Here is a 17,625-nt window from a genome sequence, read left to right as displayed (position 1 = left end):
AGCCAGACTGGGTAATGTCTACCTCAGGCAGGGAGGCAGTGCTGATCAAATGAGGGTCAGATGGGAAACTGGGAGACATGAATTCTAGTCCCAGCTCTGCTATAGGTAATTTTGGGCTGGGGTTTTTGTTTGTTTTAAGCTCATTCTATAGAACAAAGGTGTAAGCTTAGATCCATGCTTTTCAGCTAAAAAAAAAAAAAAAAAAAAAAAAAAAAAAGTCTATTTTGAACTTATAAACTAAGAGAAGAAAATTTTCTATTGACCTGGGACTCTGAATTTGCAAGTGAGGATAAAGTCCCATTCAGGCAAATGGGACAACCTGTAATAATGGAACAGAAGATCTTAAAGAAGGCACCTGGGTGGCTCAGTTGGTTAAGCGTCCGACTTCGGCTCAGGTCATGATCTCATGGTTTGTGGGTTTGATTCCTGCATGATCTCACAGTTTGTGGGTTCGAGCCCCACATCGGGTTCTGTGCTGACAAGTTGGAGCCTGGAGCCTGCTTTAGATTCTGTGTCTCCCTCCCTCTCTGCTCTTTGGCAGCTGTAACTCTGTCTCTCTCTCTCTCTCTCAAAAAAGAAATAATAAACATTAAAAAAAAAGATCTTACAGAAATGTCAGTTCTTAAATTTTGTGATTCTGTGTAACTAGAGTTACACAGTGAATACTCCTTGCCAATGTCTTTCAGTGATCCTGGGGATGAGCACCAGGCAGTTCTCCAAATAACAGGTTCTTTTCAGCCATCCGGTAAACCTACATGGACCTACAACCAGCCAGCCCAGCTACAGCAGATTAGCTGATGCCAGTGGGAGACCCAGGCTCTTTGATCTGGGAAACAAATCTGACCAATGCTCTATCTTCCCTTCCCTGGTAGTGGGTATACAGTGTGGTTTAGCCTGGGCTTCTGAGGGTCACGTGCAAGTGACCATATGTCATATGCACACATACAGCCATAAGTCCTGCTTCCAGCCACAGGGGTCAGCTGCAATATCCTTTCCCCTACATTGCCCTCAGGCTTCCAGCTTCCCTTTGTTGTATTCTTGTTCTTTAAGCCTATCTTTAGTGATCATTTTTATTTCATTGGCATAAAAATAGAGCTACAGAGAGCCAATAAACATCTAAAAAAAGGTATAACTGCACTAATAAAGTAATGCTAATCAAAATAAGATATCATTTTCTCTAAACTGTCAAAGTTTAGAAGTACATAATACCCAATGCTGGTAAGGGTGTGATGGAATGAGTGTAATCATATCCAGTTGCTGAGAGTGTAAATTAAACAATCTTTCTAAAGGCTATTTCTCAAGTACTGAGAAAGAAACTCCATGAATCAATTGGAAATGTATATAAAGATTTATGTACTAAAATATTAACTAAAATATTATATGTTCTCAACAATGGGGTATTAAAGAAATGATGGCACATAAATTTAAGCAGAGAAAAAAATCATTACAAAATTTTGTTTTTGAAAAATATTTAGTGACATGAAAAATGTTTGATACATTATTAAGTGAAAGAAGAAATATATATGATTATATATACAAGCTAACCTTCACTTTGTATAAATATGTGTTTTATTTTTTTATATGCACTCGAAAAATCTTAAGAATGAAAGGAAATTTATTAAAATAACAATTGCGTATTAAGAAAAACTGTCCAAAACTTGGAAAAAAGGCAAAAAAAAAAAAAAAAAAAAGACTGTATATCTTTTCCATGTCATATGGTAACAGTCTAGCAGACACACCCATTGATTATCTGATTCCCTTTTAGGACATTCCTTTAAGTTATTATTTACTATTGAAATAGCAAAACCTAGACTCTGTGAGGTAACATGATAATAGGATTTTTTCCAGCAGCAAATCAAATCAGTTTTGCTCTCAAAGCTTACAGTTGTATTCTTTGTAAGATATCAACCAGTTCTTCATCTAAACCAGCAATTTTCTGTCACTGTTCTTTCAGTGTCTGTACCCTCAACCTCTCAAATTCACTTCCATTCAGTTTATCACCCTGCTGCTTCCCTCATTAATGAGTTAGAGAAGTCTTTGACATGTGCTTACTTTAGATTTGTATGAGAATCAAATTTTTAGTATTTTAAAGATAGTTTGACAATGGCTGTATATGGGTGGTTAAGTTTCAGATTTAAATTTTCTCCTGTATATTGTTTTTATGTATGTCAATCTATTAAAGGACACATTTTACTTTTATATTAAGAAAGTGCAAATATGTATGTGTATATGTGTACATGCACATTCTATATTAATTTCTCAGCCCGTGCTTTCCCTGCCCCTATACCCAATGAAGGGCCTACCTCCCCAAGACTTTTAAAAAGTGACTTTGAAGCTGGCAGGTTGAATTCAGACTCCAGGGGACATAGAGGAAAAGATGTCTTTGAAAACTAATCTGTGTTGCTGGATAAGTGCAGGTTAACGTTGATGAAACCTATTTCCATAGCTGAACTGGGTGTAGGACTGACTTCTTTAGTGGGAGCTGAAGACAAGTGCCTGAATAGGCACTGGCCCTTTATTTGTGGAAACAAAGTTTTTTCTGGGAAGTACAGGAAGGTCTCAAATGAGAGACCCAGGGGAGGGCAGAGAGGACTATAAGAGGAAAGGGGCAGAAGCATGGGAAAGAGCCTGAAGAGGGAGCCTGCACTGACCCCAGTGCACCTTATAGGAAGGGAAGGAAACTGGTTCAGCCTAGTCTTTTGTACTTGCACTCAGATTTTGTCTTTCATCTTCCCCTCCCAACTGCTCCCCATTTCCAACCTTGAAGCCATGGAGCCAACCTGACTATGGTTGCTAGTGTTTGCTTGGAAATGCAAATGAGAATTCCTGGCAGTTTCCTACTTTCATTGCTCTACTTTGCCTAATTTATTGACTATTAGAAAGGATTCTCAGTGGAAAATCCAGATGTGAGTGCTGGTGATTTAAATGCCAGCTTCCTGAAAAGACAGCTGCACAACTCAGTAATAACCTAGGAACAGAGGCCCTGTCATCCATTGGGCTCTGATGGGTGGGACAGCAAGATTCCAGCAACATAGGATGCACATATTTAATTACAATAAAATATGAAGAGAAGGCCCCAGAGATACCACTTTGCCATCCACCACTAGTAGACAACAAGAAATCATAACAAATCTGCCTCCTTGGTAGGCTTTGTCACGTTTGAAACCTTGTCAGAAAAAGCTACATTCCTAAACTGGGAATAAAATACAGGCAGGCAGAGGAGGTCTCTGCTGCCCCCTGTTGGTGTGCTCCTGCTAACCCTAAACATTTTATTTAAAAAATTTAAGAATATGCTATTCAGAGGTGCCTGGGTGGCTCAGTCGGTTGAGTGTCCAACTTCTGCTCAGGTCGTGATCTCACAGTTCATGAGTTCGAACCCCTCATTGGGCTCTGTGCTGACAGCTTGGAGCCTGGAGCCTGCTTCAGATTCTCTCTCCCTCTCTCTCTGCCCCTCCCCCATTTAAGCTTGCTTGCACGCTCTCTCTCCCTCCTTCTCTGTGTCTCTTAAAAATGAATAAGCACTAAAAAAAATAATGAAAAAAAGATTATGCTATTAAGTTGCAGTATTTTTATTATACAAGAGTTTTGGTTCTGCCTCCCTCTCACTGTGAAACTTCACTGAAATAATTAAATTTCTTTGCACCTCAATGCCTCACCTATACAATTAGCTAGTCTCTTACAACGACATGATTTGTGATTTCAGTGATCCTAGATTAGCAGAGTGTTTGAAGAAAAGAAAATGTAATGTCTTAAAGCTCTCTAATGAAGCAGATTAATATTTAATCTATTATTATTGTTTGCACCGAGGCATATATAAAATATTTGCAGAAAATTCCATTTTTGTTATATTAAATTTAATTCAAGATAAAAATAAAGCAATTAAAATAGATAAAAGTAGACAGACATCATAAACTTGATAATCTTGTACCTTTTTAGAGACAGGAATGGAAACAGAAACTAGGACTTGTCTGGCTTAAGGCTTCAGTTGTTTCTCCATCAAGAAAATGATAATTTAAAGGAATCCGCTGGCATACCTTCTCTTCATGGAAGAAAAAAACATTTCATTTCAAGATACCATATACTACTGAAATGACTTTATAATTTATTAGATCTAGTGGTATTGTTATAAAAATGCTTTCTAAAATTTTAAAGTATTTTTCAAATTGAAAAATAGCCACACATAATATCATGACCCTCTCATGATATGTTTACATCCAGAATCCCTGGAATCCTGCTTTGGGAAAACAGTCTTCTGCCTGGGCTAACAGAGCACAACTTCTCCAGTTCTATACAGTGATGTATAGGCTAGAACAGCCTGAATCAGTGGGTAAATATTACAATAAAGACAGATGGGTATGTTGTGTGAAGAGCAAGAGTAGAAGCTTAAAGAGAGGAAATATCTCAGGAGGGACACCAGGAAACACGGGTATATTACTCATGAGAACAGCGACATCAACAAATGAAACACAAATGACAATAGTGACATTAGTACATGAAAGATGGCCACAAAGTCATGTGAGTATTTACAACCCAAATCTGGGAACACAGACATGCAAATAAATGTTATTTCCTTTGAAGCAGTCTCCATAGGAGAGATTACACATTTATCTCGATAGTGCTGGCCTTCTTGGACATTTTGGGAACTCTATTGGGAGATGTGCTTGCAGCACTTGTGGTCCCTATGGTGACAAATCTTTATCCTTTGAAGGTGAGTTTGAGTGGTTAGAGGTAAAAGACATTCAGGAGCCAGCCTAATGGATGAGGCAGTCGTCAGACTGGCTAATATACTTTTTGGTCAAAAGTCAAGTGAGAAAGAGACAGATTTTTCTTCTGTAGTCTGTAAACCAAAAAGTGTTCTGTTTTGTCTTCAGTTTCACCTCATAGGGGCCACTTTCCCAGGCTGGTCCTGTTGGAACTTTCCTTTCCAATTAATTTATCTGACAAGCTCAGTAGTATAAAATTAGATATTTCATATCCAATTGGCTCTTGATACCATGAAAGATGTCTTGTAATCCTCATGAATCTTCTTCTGGGGATTCCACTATAATTAAAAATTTTTGCATAAAATTTTCCAACCTATAAACTTTAAAAAAAGGTAAATGCGCTCTTAGGAACCTAAACATAGAAATCCAGGACAGAAAGTCAAAAAGATTAAAATCAATCTGCCGCTAAAATTAAACTATGCTCCATCATATCATAGCCTTGCTATATAACACTAATCACAAACTTATTTCAATTGTAAATGTTTTCTCTCTTGATAATGAATAGATAAGAAGAAAGACAAGTTGAGATGCTTCACTGGTACTTCCTGATTACCTAAAGTGTCTCATTTCTGTTCACTATCCACATGATATATGGGCTTTCAGTTCTATCCACAGCAAAAGAAAAGCTAGTTCTGTATCTAGGGACATAAATGAGGCTTCATATTATCCCACAGTTTTGTGTTTAATATATTTATAAAACTGCCATCAGCACTTATAAGGGGGTTTGGCAGCTGGCCTTTTGAAACCACACTGAGGATGCAGTTACCTATACCCAAAATGGGTTGGCATTATAAGTTAAACGTCTGCTCATAATAGGGGCTTCCTAAGGACCAAAAGAAAGATTAATCAACAACCTTGGGGCTTTTACTGTGCATGCTGAATTAAACAGAGAATAACATTTCTTTTCACTGTGGGTAATTAGAATAAAAAATGCCAGCATGAGAGATTTCCCTGCAAATCCTAAAAATGTTTTACAGGAATCATGAAAACTTATTTACACGACAGAAACTATGAAGACAAATAGTGAAAATCACTTTAACACCACCCACTTCTAATTTCTGAGTTGGAGGGACTCAGATTATGATTTATATATGAAGAATTCATTCTGAAATGATGCATGTGTAACTTGCATAAACAGACAATAAATGATTAAGCAGAGTAAGGTATTTGTAGTTGGCAGCAGGTATGTAGGGAGAGTAGGGTGGGTAGGTAGTGGGGTGGGGAGCTGCTAGAGACTAAAATGTTTGCCCCCCTCCCATTAATATGTTGAAATACTAACCCCCAAAGATGATGGTATTAGGAAGTGGAGCCTCTGGGAGGTGATTAGGCCACAAGGATGGAACCCTCATAAATAAGATTAGCAGTTTATAAAAGAGATACTAATCCAGAGAGAGCTCTAGTCCCTTCCATCATCTGATGACACAGTGAGAAGGCATCAGCCATGAACCAGGAAGAGGGCCTTCACCAGACTGTGACATGCCAGCACCATGATCTTGGACTTCCAGCCACCAGAACTGTGAGAAATACATTTCTGTTGTTTATAAGCTCCAGTCTGTGGTGTTCTAACAGCCTGAACTTATTAAGATAGGGTTGGGATGGAGACATGGGGAAATGGTGAGGTGTGGGGTAATGCAGGAGCTGAATCAGTGCATGACTGAAACTGGGGACCAGGCAGCATCCCTGAGGCAATGACATATGCAGGACAAGAAGAATTTCTACCTTCCCAGCCAGGCACTGTAAAATCCCTCCCATGGCTGCAGTACAGATGCAGGTAGTTCAGAGCTGACAGGTAAGAGAGTGAGATGCGAGTGGGGATGGAGGAGAGATGGCCTGTGGGGTACACAGTCATAGCCCTCCCATCTCTGTCCCCCGGGAAGACTGCTGATGAGGGGTTCCATCTCTAAGGAATCCACTTTGAACAATGGATTGCAGATACAAGGACTGAGATTACCCTCCCCAATTAAAGGCTTTTGCAGAGAGATGCAGGCGCTGTAACTCAGGCAGCTAGAACGTGAACATCACCTGATTCAGGGGATGCCAGCAGAAATACGAGGCCACAGTTCTCCCAGAAGAGGATTTAGACTGGGCTGCAGACACAACCCAACAATTCTTAATTCTTTCTTTCTTTTTCTTTCTTTCTTTCACCATTTAATTTTTTAAAAATGTTTGCTTATTTTTGAGAGACAGAACATGAGTGGGGGAGGAGCAGAGAGAGAGGGAGACACAGAATCTCCAGGCTCTGAGCTGTCAGAACAGAGCCCAACACAGGGCTTGAACTCACGAACCTCGAGATCATGACCTGAGCCAAGGTCGGATGCTTAACCCACTGAGCCACCCAGGCATTCCCTGCCCCCCATCCGCCACAACAGTTCTTTCATACAGAGAGATCTGTAGTTAACAAGGATAACTCTGTCATGTGTTATAGCTTAAAGTTATGTGCAGTATGTTATGTTATAGTTGCTATTTCATAGTTATTGTCATACATCAGAGTTGTTATAAAATTACCCTAAAATGCTGAATGAATTGTGTTGTACTCCTTTGCCTCTGTTACCAGGTCAGTTGCTGTCAATGAAACCATTAGTTGTCTTTATAAGACAACAAGATGAAGAACCCCTTTGGGCACTGTTAAATACAGACCTTTCTGGACAGGAGAGATCCTTAGCAGACAAATGTGGGTCATGGGTAGGGGGACCAGGGAGGCAGTACCTCCTACCTCAGCCAAAACCTGGTCATTTATGTGGCTTACACAATAAAGGTCTGAAATTAAGGAATCTATCTGATTCAGCCATGTGAAAAACACAGATGGATATGGCAGGAAACAGTACAAATATTAAATGATAAGATATTCTCACTGAAGTGCCCACACCCAGGTGGTGGGTGAAGAGAACATACTGCTGTGTTCCTGAGCTAGGGTCCTCAGATGATTTATGTTTGTGTCTCTGTGACTGGGAACATTAGGGTGGCATGTCCCAGGATGCCCTGCATCTGGTCAGGCTCAGGCCAGCACCTGGGGTCAGCCTGAAAGTGAGATTACCTTCATTAATTCTGTAAGCCTGGAAAAACATAAGGCAAGCAGGAAAAGAATGCTATGGTGGGCATACAGTACTCCCTTTCTTTTTCATAAATATTGCATTATTTCTAATTATTCAAGTAACACATACTTGTAACAGACCATCTCATAAATACAGAAAATAGTAAAAAGAGTAAAAATAACTTAGAATCCCTGAAAAATTAAGGAAACCATTAGAACCACTTCTTGCTTCTGGGACGAAGACAGTGCCCCCTTCCCAGGCTGGGAGTTTGGTCTCCTTCTCCTCGCACTCTCCAGCAACAGTACTCTTTTCTGTCTCTGGCCCTTGACACATGCTACACCCACCCTCTTTACCTGGTTGCTCCCATTTATCCTTTGATCACCACTAGGAAAAGTCTCCCCTAACTGACCCCCCCCCCCCCACCATTTATTTGAGCGATTATTTGTTTGCCATCCATCTTCACTGTCAGACTGTAGGCTTCATGAGGGCAAGGTCCAGGTCTTTTTTTTTTTTTTTTTTTTTTTTAATAAACTATTATATCCCCAGTACCTAGCAAAATGCTTGTTTTCTTGTCTAACTTGATTGAACCCTCCCCATCTTTAAGGTTGGGTTTGAATTCCATACCTCTTTTACCACACCTTCTTTAATTTTCTCCCTTCTTTCATTTCCTACTAAATTTGTGTCCATTTCCATATGATTAGCACTGCATTGTTCTGTAATTGAATCATAACCCTAAGTGACAATAAGTAATTACAGACCTGCCTGTTTGCTTTCATTCTTTCTTCCATTCATTAAACAAGTATTTCTGTAGACCAACTGTGTGTGAGGCACTGTTCTAGGGGCTGAGAGCGATAGTCTCTTCTATCAGGAAGTTAACTTTCTAGTAGGGGAAGACAGACATAATCAGATCAATGAATAAATAAGTAATGTAATTTCAGATATCACAAGTGCTATGAAGAACCAAAGCCATGTTAATAGGTGTGAGAACAGGGTCTTGCATACACTTCCTGGTAACTAGATTAATGGTGGTTACAAAGCGTTGCCATGCCCTGCATGGGTCAGCATTTGGGGAAAAATCTAAGTTAATGAATCTCTACTTCATAAATTACTTTTCTCTACCTTTCCATTCTACCCCATATCAGAGTCATGAGGTTGTTTTTTTTTTTTAAGTTTATTTATTTATTTTGAGAGAGAGAGAGAGAGAGAGCGAGCACGCGAGCAGTGGAGGGGCAGAGAGAGAGAGGGACAGAGAGAATCCCAAGCAGGCCCTGCACAGCCAGCGCAGAGCCCAATGCTGGGCTTGAACCCACATACCACAAGATCATGACCCCAGCCGAAACCAAGAGTCTGATGCTTAACTGACTGAGTCACCCAGGCGTCCCCAGAGTCATCAGTTTTGAAAGAAGAAAATTTTTTTATAATCCATAATTGTTTTCATCTCTAAGATCATAATGTCATAATAGGCAATGCACAAATGTTAGAGATGTTATAAATGTTACAAATGTTTCACTGACATGTGTTAATTCACTCAGCAGAGGGAGCTCATGCTTTAATTTTGGGAAGTTGGACAGAAAGCAAAAGCTCTTGTAAAAAGAACCTGAACTAAACTTTGCAGCTCTCATTTTAAATAAGGTCTCCTTTTAGTATTTCTGGGAGCAAAGACCATTTGATTAAAGATAATTTAATTTTCATATGCATAAATAGATGTGACTGATGAATTCATTTGGGGGCAGAAGTTTTTCAAAATGGTTCTGTTTTGCTTACCAAACCAGCTAACTGAGAACAAGTATCCTAGCTCAAGATTCATCTAGAAAGATGATTAACTATCCACATGTCCTGGTTTCTATGGCTTTTTATATTGTGCTGTAAACTCAGGACATAAATGTGACTTGTTTTAACATGACTATGATTTGACTTGAATGCTTGCATATAGAAGTCTCTCTGCTCTTTGAGATTATAAAACAGGTATTTATTTAGGCTTTGAAGGATGTTTACTATACATGATCCAACTTAAAAGGCAAAGTAAATAAAAATTGAGAAAATAAATCTCTTAGATTAAAAGCCAGAGAACCATGAAGTGACTCTGCAGTATTGAAATCATAGGTCAATCAGTAACACTAACAGATGGGGTTGTGTGTGTATGTGAACTACAATTTTCCAGTTATCCAAAGGCTGTAACAGTGACAGAAAATGGCATATTAGAAAATGGCATAAAATGGCATATAGAAGTTTCACTAGTATCACCCATGCTCTTATTGTACATATCTAATCCGTACATTTCTATAAGATAGAAAGCAACATTTAAAAAAACCCTATTTTTCCTCATAAAGTCAAACCAACTTGTTAATAGAAAATACAGGAGAAAGTGTCAAGAAGGGGATAAGTACACAAGTTATTTATTTTACTTAGTGCTTATAACTTTATATCTAGCTTTAAAATTAATGTATACAGCATTTGAAATGGGTATTTTTGTCTTTTTCTTCCTTAAAAATCTCCAAATTCTCCATAATTAAAACTAAAAATTGCTATAACCGGGTTAATCCCGAACAGTACAATTTGGAAAGCATCCGTTAGATTGTGGGGGAAGATTCCATTAATCATAAAGGAAAATATAAAGGTCAAATATCACACTTATTATTTCGCTCTACAATTATGTTTTAAAATGTCTATCTTAACATCATTTTATGAGTTCCTATGGAAGAAACCATGTCTTTTTCAGTAGGCTTGATTTACCAGCATATAACCCAGTTCCTCGCACAGGGTAAATGCTTAATAACTATGACATTAATAAACAAATGAGTGTTTCAACATGATTTTATTCCACCTGTACTTTTCACAGAAGAATACTGATCTAGAGAATTGAGCCCTAAATTGTGAATATCAAAAAAATACATGCCTCTCCTTGTTGGATACCTTTGGGACAGTCACTGAAATTGGTTCTGCTGAGTGGGAGGAGGGAAAACAAGAAACACCTGGTGAAAATGCTGCAGGCAATTCAACAGAGGACGTGGTAGCTGCTCTCATCTGCTGCTGGAGGGAACCAGCAGGGGAAGGACTCCCTGAATAATGGAGGTGGTTAGAGACAGCTGACTGAGTTTCTGGATGAATCAACAAACATTTGTGGAGCCCCAGCTATGATCAGAAAATGGGAGTCTCAAGAGAGGATGTACACTCTCTACCAGGATTTCCTGAATCTAGGAGATACTCTTTTTAAAAGATCAGATGTGGCTCAGCATTACAGGACAAAATATGATTTCCTCCACTGGCACGATCCTGTGATTTGGTTAATGTCAAATAGCCTTAGCTTTCTGTAGCAGAAACATCTGCAACATAAGGACTTTGTTCTAATAAACGGAACATACCTTCTTTTGTGTTAGTCACTGCAAACTATCCCAAAATCCTGGCAAGAGAGACAATAATTGGATGGAAAACTTCTTTAAACTTCATATCAGGCCTTAAAAAGGTAGAAGAATTATCATGAGTGGAATTATCATGAGTGGAAAAGAAGCCAGCTACATTTTGTGTTGCAAACAACACTATGACCTAGGAGTGCCTAGACCTAATAAGCAAAGTGAAACAAAACTGTGACAATTGAAGCCTTTTCTCCTCAGCAATCTCCTCCATATTTGAGTGGAGTCTGACCTAAGCAGTAAATCCATCTGCAGATTTCTTCACTCTAGATCCTGAGAGAACTATTTATTTATTGATGCTTTCAAAAATGGAAATTTTAACCTCAGAAAAATCCGACTGCATGCCAGAGTAGGAATGAGAGGCCAAATTGCTTTTGAGGAGCCAGAGACATTAGTATATAACAAGTTGGCTATACATTGGGCAAAATGGTAGGTTTGACTCACCAGGTAGGTATTTTTGTTTGTGACTAGATGCTACAACTCACATCTTCTTTACAGAATTGCTACAACTCACATCTTCTTAACATAATTCTATGAGTTCCTATGGAAGAAATCTTTGATTTCTAACTTTGATTTCTAACTAACTTTGATTTTCAATATAAGAAGTGGGAACTTAGGCCTCTTTGCTGCCCACTAAGGGAGGTGTTCCCCATCACACGAGGAGCTTTGGGGTACTTCATTCTCAGAAGGTCATTTAGGGTTCCAACAGTGATGTGAGCAGTCTTCTCCCCATGGACAATCAGAAATTTCTTTTTGAGATCTTCTGTCATCCACTACAATAGATAAATGCAGACTTAACTGCTGATCTCAACGACAAACACATAGACTTCATTATAGCTCACAAACCAAACAAGAATGAATGGCACGTACAATGGATAACAAAAAGAAGACAGACACTTATAGAACAGTGGACTAATCAATTCATAATTAAATTCACTGCTTTGCATATTTTTCCATCTCTTCTAGCTTAAAAAGAACTTAGTGAATTTTAATTAAATCTTAACTTATAAACAAATAAGAATCTTATGTGCCAGAGATGAGATTTCTAATGTCAACTTCTCAACCGAAGAAATAATTGTTGGCTAAGTTACAAATGATGATAGAATACCAAGAGACAACAAACTATATGTGCACTGGAGTGTATGTGCTATTTATTATCAGGCAAACTTGTAGAGTGGAAAAATACTGAGTACACCAGTAAGCAAGAAACCTGGGATGGAAGTCCACCTGGCTGCCTATTAGCTAGCTGAATTTAGGAAAACCCCAGAATCTCTCTAGGTCTGGCTTTGCTTTATCTGTAAGTAGGAATTTGACTAGAAGCTCTTTTGGTTCTCATAGTCTGTTTGTTGAACAGCAGAATTATAGTAAAAGCATAGGATGTTAGGCTTTTTAAAGTCAATAGGAACCTTCCTTTCATGAGGAAGGTTTGTTGTTTCCCATGCAAAATTGAGGGGTTTCAAAGCTATAGTTTAAAATTGGACTTTATTCAATTAGCATAGGTAGTTGATGGACAGAATTTCTTTAAAGTTTTCTTCCCATCTATTACTCTAAAAGCCACAGCATTGCAAATGAAGGTTGACAGTAAGTTGGAATAAACAAATGGAAAATAAATATTTATGAGGATAATTTGCAAATAGTTGACCATGATTAATTGCATGACTTTTTTCTTTTCTTTCCCCTTCTTTTCTTTTCTTTTTTTTTTTTTACAAATGTTTTATTTATTTTTGAGAGAGCACAAGTAGGGGAGGGACAGAGAGAGGGGGACAGAGGATCTGAAGTGGACTCTGCATGACAGCAGCGAGCCCAATGTGGGGCTCAAACTCACCAACTGTGAGAATCATGACCTGAGCCGAAGTCAGACACTCAACTGACTGAACCACCCAGGTACCCCTCTCTTCTTTTCTTTTTAATGGACTTCTGTGCCCCCTGGTTTGATCCAGTAAGGGATCATATAATACATATTTTTTAAGTCTAAAACTGTTCCTGTTCCACTCAGTCTAACTAAATTTGCCACTATTTTATGGTGTTCAGCAAAGAATATGGTATTCGAGGAAAAGCCCTTGACTTCTGATTGCTCCTTCACATGAGTATTAGAACCACTGGTCTAGTTTTACAGAAGAAAGTAACAATGAGGCCCAAAGGGGAAGTGACCTGGTCAAGGTGACACAGAAGGTTAATGTGAATAGGACCATGAACCTAAAAACATCAGGCTCCCTGCCCAGTCCTCTGAAACTGAAATGGTTCCATGCACCTGGAAGAAGTATGGTCCAAACAATTTCTGCTGATTAATAATAAACAAGGGAACCATTTCTCAAGGGAGTTGAATTTTTTTGAAATTAAATTTGATAATATACTCATAAAAATATTTTATATAAAACTATTTTGTTCATTGTGGGAACCATCAAAAGGACAGATCTTTTGGTGAAATTTCTATGTTTTTATAAATCATTTCAACCAAATAATTTCAATATTGAACAAAAATCATGGTAGAAGCTGTTAACTGACTAAAGGGATGGAAATGGGAACAATAATTAAAGGCAGATTGGCTAAATGAGAAGTTCTTTATCATAAGGATTCTATAATTGTTGCCCTGAGCTATGTATTTTGTTGGAAAGCATGATAGAGAGATGGAAATCCCTGGGAATGTATTCAAAGCTCTGGTTAATGAAATAATTCATATGGTCCTCTCAACAGGTCAGATCATTGGTTCTCAGAGTATAGTCCAAGGATCCCTGAGAGTCCCTGAAACCCTTTCAGGGGTCTCAAGGTCAAAACCATTTCATAACGAAAAATGTTATGTGCCTTCTTCTTTCTCATTCTCTCATAAATGTACAGTGGAGCTTTCCAAAGCCTGGACCTTGTACAGTATCATGACTAGCAGAATATAACACAGATATGTGAATCCAGCTGGCTTCTTTTGAGCCAGCATTATAGAGATATGTCAAAGTTGTGAAATAATGCCATTCTTCTCAATGGTTTTTCTTTGGAAAAATATAGTTATTTTTCATGAATATGTTATTATGCTAATGTACAATGGGCTTAATTGTGTTATTTATTTATAAATAAATAAATAAGATAAATAAGTAAATAAATGTTTAAAATATTTCCCAGCTTTAATTTCAAATACTCCAAATGTCAATAGATATAACTCACATAAACAAAAGCTCTTTTGGGTCCTCAATAATTTTTAAGGGTATAAGCAGCCCTGAGACCAAACACTTGAGAGTCACTGTGCCAGGCTGGTGACACATGGTGAACACCACACATCCCTCCCAGACCTGACTCGAGTTCAGTCTACTGAGTAGATAGGCAATCCGCATTGGGCAAAAAATACCCTACGGGAAAAAGCAAAATTCTAGGGGGCACTGGAGGCCTCTTCCCCAAACTTGGCAGGAATGTTTCAGTGAAAGTTTTCTGGAAGGAATAGAAAAGGCACTTCTCATTCAATGCTTTGGACTGACCCCTTCCATCTCTGAAGTATTCAGTGTCTCCCTTTTACCTACACTCTTCCCATCAACATCTTCTTCCGTAATAAAAAAAGGCAAAACTCAAACTCTTCCATCCCAGTTCCCTTCTAGCTACTGCGCTATTGTCTCTCCCTCAGCCAGTTTTGTAAAGCACTCTTGCCTCCCTGGCTCCAGTTCTTTCCTTCCCACCCTTCCTGTGACATGCTCCTTCCTGCTTTCGTGAAGGTGAACAGCGTTGTCTTTGCCTGTCTTCTGTTCTTATCCTACTTGATCTCTCAACAATACTTGTTGCATCTGACCACTCTCTCCTTCTCAAAATGGACCCTTCCAATGCTTCTGGAATTTCTGTCTTCTGATTTGTATGCCCCCTCTGGCCTCCTGTTCTTACTCTAGAGTCCACTCACCTTTCCATCTATTCATTAGCTGTTGGAATCCCCTGAGAACTTAGATCCAGGGCCTCTTTCCAGCTCTCAGCTCATCATATGGGCTTTGAGCCCAAATGACTTGCAAATGTAAACACTCCATCCTGACCTCTCCTCTGAGCTCCCAACTACCTACTCATTACTTCTCTTTGGATTTAGTAAAAGGAGGTGAAAATCCAAATTCCTGGTCTGTCCTCTCAAAGGTGCTTCTACTCTGGTGGCCCTAACTTAGCAACTTGTTGTGTAGACTGAAAGCCTAGGAGTCACTCCTGACCCTCCCCCCTCCTCTCTCACCCACTTACATCCAATCCACCACCAATATCCCTTTTGATTTTGCCTCTTAATTATCTCTCCCATTTGTCCCCTCTCTCCATCTCCACCGCCAGTACCCTAATCCAAGATACCACTGTCCCTCTCCTGAGCTGCAGCAATACCCACCTGTCACCCTGCATTCACATTTATAATCCAATCTTCTCCATACAACAGCCAGGGTGATCTTTCAAAACTGTAAATATCCTGTAATGGCTCTTCATTACATGTACAAACACATCATATTTTTAGGTCAATATTATAAGCCTATCAGGATCTGGCCTCCTCTTCCCTTCCCAGACTCACCTTATAGGGTAGGGATGGGGTTACAGTGGACTCTCCAACATGCCATGCCCTAGTCATTTGGAATTGCTTGTTTTTCCTGAAGTTTCCGAGCTCTGCAAAGCCACAAGACAATGTGTGTGATTTTTATTTTACCTAGAATTCCCTGTTTGTGTCCCATTCATTCCCCCTTCTCACCTCCAGATAACTTCTATTTACAATTCAAGTTTGAGCTCAAGTTTGGCTCTTTGGAGAAGTCTCTCTCTTCTCTCCCTATCCCACCTCTTGCTCTCTGCTCTACTCCCAGAACCTGGTTCTTAGGTCATATGAACCTTCTTCATGCTCTCTTGTTAATGGTTACTGGCACACCTGTCTGACTCCTCCATTTGACTGTGAGCTCCCGAGGGACAGGCAGTGTGTCATTTCTGTTCCCAAGTGTCTAGCTTAGTGCTGACATTTGGGAGGCTCTCAAAAGAAGTTTGTGAAACAATTACAAGTAGGTCCAAGGACGCCTGGAGGAACAAGTAAAAATAAAATAAAATAAAATAAAATAAAATAAAATAAAATAAAATAAAATAAAAGGAGGCAGCTAGATGCTTCAAAACTCTGCCAAGTTCTCAGGTGAGATATGGAGGTGGTAACTACCCTCACCTGCCTATGGTTTGTGCCCTGAATTTTCCTTGGATTTTTAATAAAGGTGTTTGGTGTACCAGAACAGACTCTGTGACTTTCCTGCTTTGGTCACAGAGGGAAAGTTCTACCAGATGAGAGGTCAGGGACAAGGTGGGTTCACCCAGGGGTGGGTCCTGGGAGAAAAAAAAATGCCTTTCACAGGTCCCTGAGAGTGTCAGTAGTGCAAAGGTGACCATGGAGACAAAATAATATTAAGTCAATTAACATTTCAAGTAAGTAAGATCTGCTATGACAGATTTTAAATTCTTTTTTGCCCTGGCTTTATTTTCAACGGGTGAACACTAAAGAAACAGGTTATAAGGATGAGTGTGTTTTGCCTGGGAGGTGTTTCGCATTTTCGTTTTGACATTCAGGTTAAGATATCGGAGTAAAAGATGCTGGAAAGTATCAACTGGGGATGAGCCGATGGGACTGTTTATTCCCTCACTGTAAGCATAAAAAGAGAAATAAATCAGGAGAAAAAGAACATACTGTTAGCTGAGGTGGAAATATACATTTCTGGATTGGGTGCGAGAGCTGAAATCCTTTTTTATACAATTTGGTATAAGCCTTAAGAAAAAACAATTAATGTTTTAGTCTCTTGGTAAAAAACAAAGTCAAAAGTTGACTTTATGCACTTGCCCTGTTTGAAAGGCCCTGGACTGGGTGATAGGAGCACAAGGTTATGTGAGAAAGATTAGCTCCTCAATTTTACTCTGGCTTAGATGGGCAGTGGTAGGGGGCGGGGAGGGAGGAAACTGGAAGCTGCTAAATACCTGCTCCTGCCCAGCTCTGGGCCCAGCTGGACAAAGATGAACTGCAATTAGGGGCAGCAGAAGCCAAGTGTCAGAAGGGTGGTACAAAGAGCACACTCCCCGGGTACTCAGGGAGCAAGTGAAGACAAGTAGAGGCTTCCTGGAAGAGGGGCAAGGAGGGAATTCAGACCAGAGGCTGGGAGGCTATTCACAAGGTGTTAGGAAGAAATCAAGTAGATGGCCTTGACTACAGGCGAGGGATTAGAAGGAGATGGTGTATGAGGCAGGTCAGAGCAGGCTACAGAAAGTTTTAAAAGGCAGGATTCAGATTTGCGATAGTATTGGGGGCCAGTGGGAGCCACTCAGCATTTCTAAGACAATATTTCTGGAAGATTAATTTGACCATGATATGCAGTGGTTCCCAACAGGAGACCTGCAGACTTTGTATCTGTCACCAGGGAAGCCTCATAAAAATTTGGAGCTACTGATGGGCCCATACCACACAAGGTTCCA

Source organism: Panthera leo, chromosome C1 (assembly GCF_018350215.1).
Source record: "Panthera leo isolate Ple1 chromosome C1, P.leo_Ple1_pat1.1, whole genome shotgun sequence".
Lineage (NCBI taxonomy): Eukaryota > Metazoa > Chordata > Mammalia > Carnivora > Felidae > Panthera > Panthera leo.
This window is presented reverse-complemented; position numbering follows the sequence as displayed.